The sequence below is a fragment of the Clinocottus analis genome, unplaced genomic scaffold (genome assembly GCF_023055335.1).
Source record: "Clinocottus analis isolate CAN_PGR_092001 unplaced genomic scaffold, fCliAna1.0.p SCAF_29, whole genome shotgun sequence".
NCBI classification, from domain to species: Eukaryota; Metazoa; Chordata; class Actinopteri; order Perciformes; family Cottidae; genus Clinocottus; species Clinocottus analis.
This window is the reverse complement of record NW_027176031.1, coordinates 438,940-452,265: the sequence shown is the minus strand read 5'-3', so window position 1 is coordinate 452,265 and position 13,326 is coordinate 438,940. Positions and strand designations below refer to the sequence as shown.

General features: G+C 53.3%; 23 non-coding genes and 3 pseudogenes across 23 annotated transcripts; all 26 read left to right on the top strand.

The window, feature by feature from the left end:
- Window positions 1–172: 172 nt before the first annotated feature.
- LOC137795742 (5S ribosomal RNA) lies at window positions 173–291 on the top strand. The gene has a single exon (XR_011078479.1). It is a non-coding gene; the product is annotated as a 5S ribosomal RNA (ribosomal RNA).
- A 353-nt stretch (window positions 292–644) lies between these two features.
- Window positions 645–763, top strand: LOC137795792 (5S ribosomal RNA). The gene has a single exon (XR_011078518.1). It is a non-coding gene; the product is annotated as a 5S ribosomal RNA (ribosomal RNA).
- A 354-nt stretch (window positions 764–1,117) lies between these two features.
- Window positions 1,118–1,236, top strand: LOC137795782 (5S ribosomal RNA; annotated as a pseudogene).
- A 354-nt stretch (window positions 1,237–1,590) lies between these two features.
- LOC137795741 (5S ribosomal RNA) lies at window positions 1,591–1,709 on the top strand. The gene has a single exon (XR_011078478.1). It is a non-coding gene; the product is annotated as a 5S ribosomal RNA (ribosomal RNA).
- Window positions 1,710–2,062: 353 nt separating this feature from the next.
- LOC137795740 (5S ribosomal RNA) lies at window positions 2,063–2,181 on the top strand. The gene has a single exon (XR_011078477.1). It is a non-coding gene; the product is annotated as a 5S ribosomal RNA (ribosomal RNA).
- Window positions 2,182–2,534: 353 nt separating this feature from the next.
- Window positions 2,535–2,653, top strand: LOC137795791 (5S ribosomal RNA). Its single transcript, XR_011078517.1, has one exon. It is a non-coding gene; the product is annotated as a 5S ribosomal RNA (ribosomal RNA).
- A 583-nt stretch (window positions 2,654–3,236) lies between these two features.
- On the top strand, window positions 3,237–3,355 carry LOC137795761 (5S ribosomal RNA). Its single transcript, XR_011078497.1, has one exon. It is a non-coding gene; the product is annotated as a 5S ribosomal RNA (ribosomal RNA).
- Window positions 3,356–3,701: 346 nt separating this feature from the next.
- On the top strand, window positions 3,702–3,820 carry LOC137795752 (5S ribosomal RNA). The gene has a single exon (XR_011078488.1). It is a non-coding gene; the product is annotated as a 5S ribosomal RNA (ribosomal RNA).
- Window positions 3,821–4,165: 345 nt separating this feature from the next.
- LOC137795790 (5S ribosomal RNA) lies at window positions 4,166–4,284 on the top strand. Its single transcript, XR_011078516.1, has one exon. It is a non-coding gene; the product is annotated as a 5S ribosomal RNA (ribosomal RNA).
- A 353-nt stretch (window positions 4,285–4,637) lies between these two features.
- On the top strand, window positions 4,638–4,756 carry LOC137795789 (5S ribosomal RNA). Its single transcript, XR_011078515.1, has one exon. It is a non-coding gene; the product is annotated as a 5S ribosomal RNA (ribosomal RNA).
- A 354-nt stretch (window positions 4,757–5,110) lies between these two features.
- On the top strand, window positions 5,111–5,229 carry LOC137795781 (5S ribosomal RNA; annotated as a pseudogene).
- Window positions 5,230–5,583: 354 nt separating this feature from the next.
- On the top strand, window positions 5,584–5,702 carry LOC137795739 (5S ribosomal RNA). Its single transcript, XR_011078476.1, has one exon. It is a non-coding gene; the product is annotated as a 5S ribosomal RNA (ribosomal RNA).
- A 353-nt stretch (window positions 5,703–6,055) lies between these two features.
- LOC137795788 (5S ribosomal RNA) lies at window positions 6,056–6,174 on the top strand. The gene has a single exon (XR_011078514.1). It is a non-coding gene; the product is annotated as a 5S ribosomal RNA (ribosomal RNA).
- Window positions 6,175–6,528: 354 nt separating this feature from the next.
- Window positions 6,529–6,647, top strand: LOC137795779 (5S ribosomal RNA; annotated as a pseudogene).
- A 354-nt stretch (window positions 6,648–7,001) lies between these two features.
- Window positions 7,002–7,120, top strand: LOC137795738 (5S ribosomal RNA). The gene has a single exon (XR_011078475.1). It is a non-coding gene; the product is annotated as a 5S ribosomal RNA (ribosomal RNA).
- Window positions 7,121–7,473: 353 nt separating this feature from the next.
- On the top strand, window positions 7,474–7,592 carry LOC137795737 (5S ribosomal RNA). Its single transcript, XR_011078474.1, has one exon. It is a non-coding gene; the product is annotated as a 5S ribosomal RNA (ribosomal RNA).
- Window positions 7,593–7,945: 353 nt separating this feature from the next.
- LOC137795787 (5S ribosomal RNA) lies at window positions 7,946–8,064 on the top strand. The gene has a single exon (XR_011078513.1). It is a non-coding gene; the product is annotated as a 5S ribosomal RNA (ribosomal RNA).
- A 583-nt stretch (window positions 8,065–8,647) lies between these two features.
- Window positions 8,648–8,766, top strand: LOC137795780 (5S ribosomal RNA). The gene has a single exon (XR_011078511.1). It is a non-coding gene; the product is annotated as a 5S ribosomal RNA (ribosomal RNA).
- Window positions 8,767–9,111: 345 nt separating this feature from the next.
- On the top strand, window positions 9,112–9,230 carry LOC137795769 (5S ribosomal RNA). The gene has a single exon (XR_011078504.1). It is a non-coding gene; the product is annotated as a 5S ribosomal RNA (ribosomal RNA).
- A 353-nt stretch (window positions 9,231–9,583) lies between these two features.
- LOC137795757 (5S ribosomal RNA) lies at window positions 9,584–9,702 on the top strand. Its single transcript, XR_011078493.1, has one exon. It is a non-coding gene; the product is annotated as a 5S ribosomal RNA (ribosomal RNA).
- Window positions 9,703–10,056: 354 nt separating this feature from the next.
- LOC137795745 (5S ribosomal RNA) lies at window positions 10,057–10,175 on the top strand. Its single transcript, XR_011078482.1, has one exon. It is a non-coding gene; the product is annotated as a 5S ribosomal RNA (ribosomal RNA).
- A 344-nt stretch (window positions 10,176–10,519) lies between these two features.
- Window positions 10,520–10,638, top strand: LOC137795736 (5S ribosomal RNA). The gene has a single exon (XR_011078473.1). It is a non-coding gene; the product is annotated as a 5S ribosomal RNA (ribosomal RNA).
- Window positions 10,639–10,991: 353 nt separating this feature from the next.
- On the top strand, window positions 10,992–11,110 carry LOC137795734 (5S ribosomal RNA). The gene has a single exon (XR_011078471.1). It is a non-coding gene; the product is annotated as a 5S ribosomal RNA (ribosomal RNA).
- A 583-nt stretch (window positions 11,111–11,693) lies between these two features.
- Window positions 11,694–11,812, top strand: LOC137795722 (5S ribosomal RNA). Its single transcript, XR_011078460.1, has one exon. It is a non-coding gene; the product is annotated as a 5S ribosomal RNA (ribosomal RNA).
- Window positions 11,813–12,157: 345 nt separating this feature from the next.
- On the top strand, window positions 12,158–12,276 carry LOC137795710 (5S ribosomal RNA). Its single transcript, XR_011078449.1, has one exon. It is a non-coding gene; the product is annotated as a 5S ribosomal RNA (ribosomal RNA).
- A 353-nt stretch (window positions 12,277–12,629) lies between these two features.
- Window positions 12,630–12,748, top strand: LOC137795698 (5S ribosomal RNA). Its single transcript, XR_011078438.1, has one exon. It is a non-coding gene; the product is annotated as a 5S ribosomal RNA (ribosomal RNA).
- Window positions 12,749–13,326: the final 578 nt, after the last annotated feature.

Sequence of the window (13,326 nt, the reverse complement as noted above, 5' to 3'; positions counted from 1 at the left end):
GCCTGAGGTGAGAGCATCCAACACCAGAAACCCGGAGCTTTAAATGGTTGCCAAAATTGATGAAATTCAAGGCCGGAGACGAGGCGCTCTGAATTTCAAAGAGTCCCCTGCGGAGAAGCGGCAGGGCCCTCTACCCCAGTCTTTAAAAGTGCGTCTGGCAGGCTGAGTCTTCGCTTACGGCCATACCACCCTGAACACGCCCGATCTCGTCTGATCTCGGAAGCTAAGCAGGGTCGGGCCTGGTCAGTACTTGGATGGGAGACCGCCTGGGAATACCAGGTGCTGTTAGCTTTTCTTTTTTGGGGGGGGAGGGGGGGCTGATGTATTTTCGGGACATCCGTATTTCTTCACTCGCTGACGGGCTGTTCCGGAGCCCTGAGGTCAGAGCATAGACCCTGGAACCCCGAGGTTACAGCATAGAACGCTGAAGTCAGAACATAGAACCCTAGAACCTTGTGGTTAGAGCCTTGAAGCCTGAGGTGAGAGCATCCAACACCAGAAACCCGGAGCTTTAAATGGTTGCCAAAATTGATGAAATTCAAGGCCGGAGACGAGGCGCTCTGAATTTCAAAGAGTCCCCTGCGGAGAAGCGGCAGGGCCCTCTACCCCAGTCTTTAAAAGTGCGTCTGGCAGGCTGAGCCTTCGCTTACGGCCATACCACCCTGAACACGCCCGATCTCGTCTGATCTCGGAAGCTAAGCAGGGTCGGGCCTGGTCAGTACTTGGATGGGAGACCGCCTGGGAATACCAGGTGCTGTAAGCTTTTCTTTTTTGGGGGGAGAGGGGGGGCTGATGTATTTTCGGGACATCCGTATTTCTTCACTCGCTGACGGGCTGTTCCGGAGCCCTGAGGTCAGAGCATAGAACCCTGGAACCCCGAGGTTACAGCATAGAACGCTGAAGTCAGAACATAGAACCCTAGAACCTTGTGGTTAGAGCCTTGAAGCCTGAGGTGAGAGCATCCAACACCAGAAACCCGGAGCTTTAAATGGTTGCCAAAATTGATGAAATTCAAGGCCGGAGACGAGGCGCTCTGAATTTCAAAGAGTCCCCTGCGGAGAAGCGGCAGGGCCCTCTACCCCAGTCTTTAAAAGTGCGTCTGGCAGGCTGAGCCTTCGCTTACGGCCATACCACCCTGAACAGGCCCGATCTCGTCTGATCTCGGAAGCTAAGCAGGGTCGGGCCTGGTCAGTACTTGGACTGGAGACCGCCTGGGAATACCAGATGCTGTAAGCTTTTCTTTTTTTGGGGGGGAGGGGGGGCTGATGTATTTTCGGGACGTCCGTATTTCTTCACTCGCTGACGGGCTGTTCCGGAGCCCTGAAGTCAGAGCATAGAATCCTGGAACCTCGAGGTTACAGCATAGAACGCTGAAGTCAGAACATAGAACCCTAGAACCTTGTGGTTAGAGCGTTGAAGCCTGAGGTGAGAGCATCCAACACCAGAAACCCGGAGCTTTAAATGGTTGCCAAAATTGATGAAATTCAAGGCCGGAGACGAGGCGCTCTGAATTTCAAAGAGTCCCCTGCGGAGAAGCGGCAGGGCCCTCTACCCCAGTCTTTAAAAGTGCGTCTGGCAGGCTGAGTCTTCGCTTACGGCCATACCACCCTGAACACGCCCGATCTCGTCTGATCTCGGAAGCTAAGCAGGGTCGGGCCTGGTCAGTACTTGGATGGGAGACCGCCTGGGAATACCAGGTGCTGTTAGCTTTTCTTTTTTGGGGGGGGAGGGGGGGCTGATGTATTTTCGGGACATCCGTATTTCTTCACTCGCTGACGGGCTGTTCCGGAGCCCTGAGGTCAGAGCATAGACCCTGGAACCCCGAGGTTACAGCATAGAACGCTGAAGTCAGAACATAGAACCCTAGAACCTTGTGGTTAGAGCCTTGAAGCCTGAGGTGAGAGCATCCAACACCAGAAACCCGGAGCTTTAAATGGTTGCCAAAATTGATGAAATTCAAGGCCGGAGACGAGGCGCTCTGAATTTCAAAGAGTCCCCTGCGGAGAAGCGGCAGGGCCCTCTACCCCAGTCTTTAAAAGTGCGTCTGGCAGGCTGAGCCTTCGCTTACGGCCATACCACCCTGAACACGCCCGATCTCGTCTGATCTCGGAAGCTAAGCAGGGTCGGGCCTGGTCAGTACTTGGATGGGAGACCGCCTGGGAATACCAGGTGCTGTTAGCTTTTCTTTTTTGGGGGGGGAGGGGGGGCTGATGTATTTTCGGGACATCCGTATTTCTTCACTCGCTGACGGGCTGTTCCGGAGCCCTGAGGTCAGAGCATAGACCCTGGAACCCCGAGGTTACAGCATAGAACGCTGAAGTCAGAACATAGAACCCTAGAACCTTGTGGTTAGAGCCTTGAAGCCTGAGGTGAGAGCATCCAACACCAGAAACCCGGAGCTTTAAATGGTTGCCAAAATTGATGAAATTCAAGGCCGGAGACGAGGCGCTCTGAATTTCAAAGAGTCCCCTGCGGAGAAGCGGCAGGGCCCTCTACCCCAGTCTTTAAAAGTGCGTCTGGCAGGCTGAGCCTTCGCTTACGGCCATACCACCCTGAACACGCCCGATCTCGTCTGATCTCGGAAGCTAAGCAGGGTCGGGCCTGGTCAGTACTTGGATGGGAGACCGCCTGGGAATACCAGGTGCTGTAAGCTTTTCTTCTTTTTTTTACTCTCCTCCTAAAAGTGCAGGGGTTGTGAACAGTGTGTGCTCATTGAAAATGGTTCACCATATATGTTCTTTACAGAAAATTGGCCAAAGCCAATAAGGAGTCAGAGTTTTTGGAAAGATATAAGTCCTACCATTTGTCTTTGGATTGAAAAAAGAAAGAAAAGCGCCCCCACACACCTGCCCAGCACACAAGGTTCATTTGAATGTCTTAATGACTGCTTCCGGGACCTTTTGGGGGGCTGATGTATTTTCGGGACGTCCGTATTTCTTCACTCGCTGACGGGCTGTTCCGGAGCCCTGAAGTCAGAGCATAGAATCCTGGAACCTCGAGGTTACAGCATAGAACGCTGAAGTCAGAACATAGAACCCTAGAACCTTGTGGTTAGAGCGTTGAAGCCTGAGGTGAGAGCATCCAACACCAGAAACCCGGAGCTTTAAATGGTTGCCAAAATTGATGAAATTCAAGGCCGGAGACGAGGCGCTCTGAATTTCAAAGAGTCCCCTGCGGAGAAGCGGCAGGGCCCTCTACCCCAGTCTTTAAAAGTGCGTCTGGCAGGCTGAGCCTTCGCTTACGGCCATACCACCCTGAACAGGCCCGATCTCGTCTGATCTCGGAAGCTAAGCAGGGTCGGGCCTGGTCAGTACTTGGACTGGAGACCGCCTGGGAATACCAGGTGCTGTAAGCTTTTCTTTTTTTGGGGGGGAGGGGGGGCTGATGTATTTTCGGGACGTCCGTATTTCTTCACTCGCTGACGGGCTGTTCCGGAGCCCTGAAGTCAGAGCATAGAATCCTGGAACCTCGAGGTTACAGCATAGAACGCTGAAGTCAGAGCATAGAACCCTAGAACCTTGTGGTTAGAGCATAGAAGCCTGAGGTGAGAGCGTCCAACCCCGAGCTTTAAATGGGTTGCCAAAATTGATGAAATTCAAGGCCGGAGACGAGGCGCTCTGAATTTCAAAGAGTCCGCTGCGGAGAAGCGGCAGGGCCCTCTACCCCAGTCTTTAAAAGTGCGTCTGGCAGGCTGAGCCTTCGCTTACGGCCATACCACCCTGAACCAGCCCGATCTCGTCTGATCTCGGAAGCTAAGCAGGGTCGGGCCTGGTCAGTACTTGGATGGGAGACCGCCTGGGAATACCAGGTGCTGTAAGCTTTTCTTTTTTTGGGGGGGAGGGGAGGCTGATGTATTTTCGGGACATCCGTATTTCTTCACTCGCTGACGGGCTGTTCCGGAGCCCTGAGGTCAGAGCATAGAACCCTGGAACCCCGAGGTTACAGCATAGAACGCTGAAGTCAGAGCATAGAACCCTAGAACCTTGTGGTTAGAGCATAGAAGCCTGAGGTGAGAGCGTCCAACCCCGAGCTTTAAATGGTTGCCAAAATTGATGAAATTCAAGGCCGGAGACGAGGCGCTCTGAATTTCAAAGAGTCCCCTGCGGAGAAGCGGCAGGGCCCTCTACCCCAGTCTTTAAAAGTGCGTCTGGCAGGCTGAGCCTTCGCTTACGGCCATACCACCCTGAACACGCCCGATCTCGTCTGATCTCGGAAGCTAAGCAGGGTCGGGCCTGGTCAGTACTTGGATGGGAGACCGCCTGGGAATACCAGGTGCTGTAAGCTTTTCTTTTTTGGGGGGGGAGGGGGGGCTGATGTATTTTCGGGACATCCGTATTTCTTCACTCGCTGACGGGCTGTTCCGGAGCCCTGAGGTCAGAGCATAGACCCTGGAACCCCGAGGTTACAGCATAGAACGCTGAAGTCAGAACATAGAACCCTAGAACCTTGTGGTTAGAGCCTTGAAGCCTGAGGTGAGAGCATCCAACACCAGAAACCCGGAGCTTTAAATGGTTGCCAAAATTGATGAAATTCAAGGCCGGAGACGAGGCGCTCTGAATTTCAAAGAGTCCCCTGCGGAGAAGCGGCAGGGCCCTCTACCCCAGTCTTTAAAAGTGCGTCTGGCAGGCTGAGCCTTCGCTTACGGCCATACCACCCTGAACACGCCCGATCTCGTCTGATCTCGGAAGCTAAGCAGGGTCGGGCCTGGTCAGTACTTGGATGGGAGACCGCCTGGGAATACCAGGTGCTGTAAGCTTTTCTTTTTTGGGGGGAGAGGGGGGGCTGATGTATTTTCGGGACATCCGTATTTCTTCACTCGCTGACGGGCTGTTCCGGAGCCCTGAGGTCAGAGCATAGAACCCTGGAACCCCGAGGTTACAGCATAGAACGCTGAAGTCAGAACATAGAACCCTAGAACCTTGTGGTTAGAGCCTTGAAGCCTGAGGTGAGAGCATCCAACACCAGAAACCCGGAGCTTTAAATGGTTGCCAAAATTGATGAAATTCAAGGCCGGAGACGAGGCGCTCTGAATTTCAAAGAGTCCCCTGCGGAGAAGCGGCAGGGCCCTCTACCCCAGTCTTTAAAAGTGCGTCTGGCAGGCTGAGCCTTCGCTTACGGCCATACCACCCTGAACAGGCCCGATCTCGTCTGATCTCGGAAGCTAAGCAGGGTCGGGCCTGGTCAGTACTTGGACTGGAGACCGCCTGGGAATACCAGATGCTGTAAGCTTTTCTTTTTTTGGGGGGGAGGGGGGGCTGATGTATTTTCGGGACGTCCGTATTTCTTCACTCGCTGACGGGCTGTTCCGGAGCCCTGAAGTCAGAGCATAGAATCCTGGAACCTCGAGGTTACAGCATAGAACGCTGAAGTCAGAACATAGAACCCTAGAACCTTGTGGTTAGAGCGTTGAAGCCTGAGGTGAGAGCATCCAACACCAGAAACCCGGAGCTTTAAATGGTTGCCAAAATTGATGAAATTCAAGGCCGGAGACGAGGCGCTCTGAATTTCAAAGAGTCCCCTGCGGAGAAGCGGCAGGGCCCTCTACCCCAGTCTTTAAAAGTGCGTCTGGCAGGCTGAGTCTTCGCTTACGGCCATACCACCCTGAACACGCCCGATCTCGTCTGATCTCGGAAGCTAAGCAGGGTCGGGCCTGGTCAGTACTTGGATGGGAGACCGCCTGGGAATACCAGGTGCTGTTAGCTTTTCTTTTTTGGGGGGGGAGGGGGGGCTGATGTATTTTCGGGACATCCGTATTTCTTCACTCGCTGACGGGCTGTTCCGGAGCCCTGAGGTCAGAGCATAGACCCTGGAACCCCGAGGTTACAGCATAGAACGCTGAAGTCAGAACATAGAACCCTAGAACCTTGTGGTTAGAGCCTTGAAGCCTGAGGTGAGAGCATCCAACACCAGAAACCCGGAGCTTTAAATGGTTGCCAAAATTGATGAAATTCAAGGCCGGAGACGAGGCGCTCTGAATTTCAAAGAGTCCCCTGCGGAGAAGCGGCAGGGCCCTCTACCCCAGTCTTTAAAAGTGCGTCTGGCAGGCTGAGCCTTCGCTTACGGCCATACCACCCTGAACACGCCCGATCTCGTCTGATCTCGGAAGCTAAGCAGGGTCGGGCCTGGTCAGTACTTGGATGGGAGACCGCCTGGGAATACCAGGTGCTGTAAGCTTTTCTTTTTTGGGGGGAGAGGGGGGGCTGATGTATTTTCGGGACATCCGTATTTCTTCACTCGCTGACGGGCTGTTCCGGAGCCCTGAGGTCAGAGCATAGAACCCTGGAACCCCGAGGTTACAGCATAGAACGCTGAAGTCAGAACATAGAACCCTAGAACCTTGTGGTTAGAGCCTTGAAGCCTGAGGTGAGAGCATCCAACACCAGAAACCCGGAGCTTTAAATGGTTGCCAAAATTGATGAAATTCAAGGCCGGAGACGAGGCGCTCTGAATTTCAAAGAGTCCCCTGCGGAGAAGCGGCAGGGCCCTCTACCCCAGTCTTTAAAAGTGCGTCTGGCAGGCTGAGCCTTCGCTTACGGCCATACCACCCTGAACAGGCCCGATCTCGTCTGATCTCGGAAGCTAAGCAGGGTCGGGCCTGGTCAGTACTTGGACTGGAGACCGCCTGGGAATACCAGATGCTGTAAGCTTTTCTTTTTTTGGGGGGGAGGGGGGGCTGATGTATTTTCGGGACGTCCGTATTTCTTCACTCGCTGACGGGCTGTTCCGGAGCCCTGAAGTCAGAGCATAGAATCCTGGAACCTCGAGGTTACAGCATAGAACGCTGAAGTCAGAACATAGAACCCTAGAACCTTGTGGTTAGAGCGTTGAAGCCTGAGGTGAGAGCATCCAACACCAGAAACCCGGAGCTTTAAATGGTTGCCAAAATTGATGAAATTCAAGGCCGGAGACGAGGCGCTCTGAATTTCAAAGAGTCCCCTGCGGAGAAGCGGCAGGGCCCTCTACCCCAGTCTTTAAAAGTGCGTCTGGCAGGCTGAGTCTTCGCTTACGGCCATACCACCCTGAACACGCCCGATCTCGTCTGATCTCGGAAGCTAAGCAGGGTCGGGCCTGGTCAGTACTTGGATGGGAGACCGCCTGGGAATACCAGGTGCTGTTAGCTTTTCTTTTTTGGGGGGGGAGGGGGGGCTGATGTATTTTCGGGACATCCGTATTTCTTCACTCGCTGACGGGCTGTTCCGGAGCCCTGAGGTCAGAGCATAGACCCTGGAACCCCGAGGTTACAGCATAGAACGCTGAAGTCAGAACATAGAACCCTAGAACCTTGTGGTTAGAGCCTTGAAGCCTGAGGTGAGAGCATCCAACACCAGAAACCCGGAGCTTTAAATGGTTGCCAAAATTGATGAAATTCAAGGCCGGAGACGAGGCGCTCTGAATTTCAAAGAGTCCCCTGCGGAGAAGCGGCAGGGCCCTCTACCCCAGTCTTTAAAAGTGCGTCTGGCAGGCTGAGCCTTCGCTTACGGCCATACCACCCTGAACACGCCCGATCTCGTCTGATCTCGGAAGCTAAGCAGGGTCGGGCCTGGTCAGTACTTGGATGGGAGACCGCCTGGGAATACCAGGTGCTGTTAGCTTTTCTTTTTTGGGGGGGGAGGGGGGGCTGATGTATTTTCGGGACATCCGTATTTCTTCACTCGCTGACGGGCTGTTCCGGAGCCCTGAGGTCAGAGCATAGACCCTGGAACCCCGAGGTTACAGCATAGAACGCTGAAGTCAGAACATAGAACCCTAGAACCTTGTGGTTAGAGCCTTGAAGCCTGAGGTGAGAGCATCCAACACCAGAAACCCGGAGCTTTAAATGGTTGCCAAAATTGATGAAATTCAAGGCCGGAGACGAGGCGCTCTGAATTTCAAAGAGTCCCCTGCGGAGAAGCGGCAGGGCCCTCTACCCCAGTCTTTAAAAGTGCGTCTGGCAGGCTGAGCCTTCGCTTACGGCCATACCACCCTGAACACGCCCGATCTCGTCTGATCTCGGAAGCTAAGCAGGGTCGGGCCTGGTCAGTACTTGGATGGGAGACCGCCTGGGAATACCAGGTGCTGTAAGCTTTTCTTCTTTTTTTTACTCTCCTCCTAAAAGTGCAGGGGTTGTGAACAGTGTGTGCTCATTGAAAATGGTTCACCATATATGTTCTTTACAGAAAATTGGCCAAAGCCAATAAGGAGTCAGAGTTTTTGGAAAGATATAAGTCCTACCATTTGTCTTTGGATTGAAAAAAGAAAGAAAAGCGCCCCCACACACCTGCCCAGCACACAAGGTTCATTTGAATGTCTTAATGACTGCTTCCGGGACCTTTTGGGGGGCTGATGTATTTTCGGGACGTCCGTATTTCTTCACTCGCTGACGGGCTGTTCCGGAGCCCTGAAGTCAGAGCATAGAATCCTGGAACCTCGAGGTTACAGCATAGAACGCTGAAGTCAGAACATAGAACCCTAGAACCTTGTGGTTAGAGCCTTGAAGCCTGAGGTGAGAGCATCCAACACCAGAAACCCGGAGCTTTAAATGGTTGCCAAAATTGATGAAATTCAAGGCCGGAGACGAGGCGCTCTGAATTTCAAAGAGTCCCCTGCGGAGAAGCGGCAGGGCCCTCTACCCCAGTCTTTAAAAGTGCGTCTGGCAGGCTGAGCCTTCGCTTACGGCCATACCACCCTGAACACGCCCGATCTCGTCTGATCTCGGAAGCTAAGCAGGGTCGGGCCTGGTCAGTACTTGGATGGGAGACCGCCTGGGAATACCAGGTGCTGTAAGCTTTTCTTTTTTTGGGGGGGAGGGGGGGCTGATGTATTTTCGGGACATCCGTATTTCTTCACTCGCTGACGGGCTGTTCCGGAGCCCTGAGGTCAGAGCATAGAACCCTGGAACCCCGAGGTTACAGCATAGAACGCTGAAGTCAGAGCATAGAACCCTAGAACCTTGTGGTTAGAGCATAGAAGCCTGAGGTGAGAGCGTCCAACCCCGAGCTTTAAATGGTTGCCAAAATTGATGAAATTCAAGGCCGGAGACGAGGCGCTCTGAATTTCAAAGAGTCCCCTGCGGAGAAGCGGCAGGGCCCTCTACCCCAGTCTTTAAAAGTGCGTCTGGCAGGCTGAGCCTTCGCTTACGGCCATACCACCCTGAACACGCCCGATCTCGTCTGATCTCGGAAGCTAAGCAGGGTCGGGCCTGGTCAGTACTTGGATGGGAGACCGCCTGGGAATACCAGGTGCTGTAAGCTTTTCTTTTTTTGGGGGGGAGGGGGGGCTGATGTATTTTCGGGACATCCGTATTTCTTCACTCGCTGACGGGCTGTTCCGGAGCCCTGAGGTCAGAGCATAGACCCTGGAACCCCGAGGTTACAGCATAGAACGCTGAAGTCAGAACATAGAACCCTAGAACCTTGTGGTTAGAGCCTTGAAGCCTGAGGTGAGAGCATCCAACACCAGAAACCCGGAGCTTTAAATGGTTGCCAAAATTGATGAAATTCAAGGCCGGAGACGAGGCGCTCTGAATTTCAAAGAGTCCCCTGCGGAGAAGCGGCAGGGCCCTCTACCCCAGTCTTTAAAAGTGCGTCTGGCAGGCTGAGCCTTCGCTTACGGCCATACCACCCTGAACACGCCCGATCTCGTCTGATCTCGGAAGCTAAGCAGGGTCGGGCCTGGTCAGTACTTGGATGGGAGACCGCCTGGGAATACCAGGTGCTGTAAGCTTTTCTTTTTTGGGGGGAGAGGGGGGGCTGATGTATTTTCGGGACATCCGTATTTCTTCACTCGCTGACGGGCTGTTCCGGAGCCCTGAGGTCAGAGCATAGAACCCTGGAACCCCGAGGTTACAGCATAGAACGCTGAAGTCAGAACATAGAACCCTAGAACCTTGTGGTTAGAGCCTTGAAGCCTGAGGTGAGAGCATCCAACACCAGAAACCCGGAGCTTTAAATGGTTGCCAAAATTGATGAAATTCAAGGCCGGAGACGAGGCGCTCTGAATTTCAAAGAGTCCCCTGCGGAGAAGCGGCAGGGCCCTCTACCCCAGTCTTTAAAAGTGCGTCTGGCAGGCTGAGCCTTCGCTTACGGCCATACCACCCTGAACACGCCCGATCTCGTCTGATCTCGGAAGCTAAGCAGGGTCGGGCCTGGTCAGTACTTGGATGGGAGACCGCCTGGGAATACCAGGTGCTGTAAGCTTTTCTTTTTTTGGGGGGGAGGGGGGGCTGATGTATTTTCGGGACATCCGTATTTCTTCACTCGCTGACGGGCTGTTCCGGAGCCCTGAGGTCAGAGCATAGACCCTGGAACCCAGAGGTTACAGCATAGAACGCTGAAGTCAGAGCATAGAACCCTAGAACCTTGTGGTTAGAGCATAGAAGCCTGAGGTGAGAGCGTCCAACCCCGAGCTTTAAATGGTTGCCAAAATTGATGAAATTCAAGGCCGGAGACGAGGCGCTCTGAATTTCAAAGAGTCCCCTGCGGAGAAGCGGCAGGGCCCTCTACCCCAGTCTTTAAAAGTGCGTCTGGCAGGCTGAGTCTTCGCTTACGGCCATACCACCCTGAACACGCCCGATCTCGTCTGATCTCGGAAGCTAAGCAGGGTCGGGCCTGGTCAGTACTTGGATGGGAGACCGCCTGGGAATACCAGGTGCTGTTAGCTTTTCTTTTTTGGGGGGGGAGGGGGGGCTGATGTATTTTCGGGACATCCGTATTTCTTCACTCGCTGACGGGCTGTTCCGGAGCCCTGAGGTCAGAGCATAGACCCTGGAACCCCGAGGTTACAGCATAGAACGCTGAAGTCAGAACATAGAACCCTAGAACCTTGTGGTTAGAGCCTTGAAGCCTGAGGTGAGAGCATCCAACACCAGAAACCCGGAGCTTTAAATGGTTGCCAAAATTGATGAAATTCAAGGCCGGAGACGAGGCGCTCTGAATTTCAAAGAGTCCCCTGCGGAGAAGCGGCAGGGCCCTCTACCCCAGTCTTTAAAAGTGCGTCTGGCAGGCTGAGCCTTCGCTTACGGCCATACCACCCTGAACACGCCCGATCTCGTCTGATCTCGGAAGCTAAGCAGGGTCGGGCCTGGTCAGTACTTGGATGGGAGACCGCCTGGGAATACCAGGTGCTGTAAGCTTTTCTTCTTTTTTTTACTCTCCTCCTAAAAGTGCAGGGGTTGTGAACAGTGTGTGCTCATTGAAAATGGTTCACCATATATGTTCTTTACAGAAAATTGGCCAAAGCCAATAAGGAGTCAGAGTTTTTGGAAAGATATAAGTCCTACCATTTGTCTTTGGATTGAAAAAAGAAAGAAAAGCGCCCCCACACACCTGCCCAGCACACAAGGTTCATTTGAATGTCTTAATGACTGCTTCCGGGACCTTTTGGGGGGCTGATGTATTTTCGGGACGTCCGTATTTCTTCACTCGCTGACGGGCTGTTCCGGAGCCCTGAAGTCAGAGCATAGAATCCTGGAACCTCGAGGTTACAGCATAGAACGCTGAAGTCAGAACATAGAACCCTAGAACCTTGTGGTTAGAGCCTTGAAGCCTGAGGTGAGAGCATCCAACACCAGAAACCCGGAGCTTTAAATGGTTGCCAAAATTGATGAAATTCAAGGCCGGAGACGAGGCGCTCTGAATTTCAAAGAGTCCCCTGCGGAGAAGCGGCAGGGCCCTCTACCCCAGTCTTTAAAAGTGCGTCTGGCAGGCTGAGCCTTCGCTTACGGCCATACCACCCTGAACACGCCCGATCTCGTCTGATCTCGGAAGCTAAGCAGGGTCGGGCCTGGTCAGTACTTGGATGGGAGACCGCCTGGGAATACCAGGTGCTGTAAGCTTTTCTTTTTTTGGGGGGGAGGGGGGGCTGATGTATTTTCGGGACATCCGTATTTCTTCACTCGCTGACGGGCTGTTCCGGAGCCCTGAGGTCAGAGCATAGAACCCTGGAACCCCGAGGTTACAGCATAGAACGCTGAAGTCAGAGCATAGAACCCTAGAACCTTGTGGTTAGAGCATAGAAGCCTGAGGTGAGAGCGTCCAACCCCGAGCTTTAAATGGTTGCCAAAATTGATGAAATTCAAGGCCGGAGACGAGGCGCTCTGAATTTCAAAGAGTCCCCTGCGGAGAAGCGGCAGGGCCCTCTACCCCAGTCTTTAAAAGTGCGTCTGGCAGGCTGAGCCTTCGCTTACGGCCATACCACCCTGAACACGCCCGATCTCGTCTGATCTCGGAAGCTAAGCAGGGTCGGGCCTGGTCAGTACTTGGATGGGAGACCGCCTGGGAATACCAGGTGCTGTAAGCTTTTCTTTTTTTGGGGGGGAGGGGGGGCTGATGTATTTTCGGGACATCCGTATTTCTTCACTCGCTGACGGGCTGTTCCGGAGCCCTGAGGTCAGAGCATAGACCCTGGAACCCCGAGGTTACAGCATAGAACGCTGAAGTCAGAACATAGAACCCTAGAACCTTGTGGTTAGAGCCTTGAAGCCTGAGGTGAGAGCATCCAACACCAGAAACCCGGAGCTTTAAATGGTTGCCAAAATTGATGAAATTCAAGGCCGGAGACGAGGCGCTCTGAATTTCAAAGAGTCCCCTGCGGAGAAGCGGCAGGGCCCTCTACCCCAGTCTTTAAAAGTGCGTCTGGCAGGCTGAGCCTTCGCTTACGGCCATACCACCCTGAACACGCCCGATCTCGTCTGATCTCGGAAGCTAAGCAGGGTCGGGCCTGGTCAGTACTTGGATGGGAGACCGCCTGGGAATACCAGGTGCTGTAAGCTTTTCTTCTTTTTTTTACTCTCCTCCTAAAAGTGCAGGGGTTGTGAACAGTGTGTGCTCATTGAAAATGGTTCACCATATATGTTCTTTACAGAAAATTGGCCAAAGCCAATAAGGAGTCAGAGTTTTTGGAAAGATATAAGTCCTACCATTTGTCTTTGGATTGAAAAAAGAAAGAAAAGCGCCCCCACACACCTGCCCAGCACACAAGGTTCATTTGAATGTCTTAATGACTGCTTCCGGGACCTTTTGGGGGGCTGATGTATTTTCGGGACGTCCGTATTTCTTCACTCGCTGACGGGCTGTTCCGGAGCCCTGAAGTCAGAGCATAGAATCCTGGAACCTCGAGGTTACAGCATAGAACGCTGAAGTCAGAACATAGAACCCTAGAACCTTGTGGTTAGAGCCTTGAAGCCTGAGGTGAGAGCATCCAACACCAGAAACCCGGAGCTTTAAATGGTTGCCAAAATTGATGAAATTCAAGGCCGGAGACGAGGCGCTCTGAATTTCAAAGAGTCCCCTGCGGAGAAGCGGCAGGGCCCTCTACCCCAGTCTTTAAAAGTGCGTCTGGCAGGCTGAG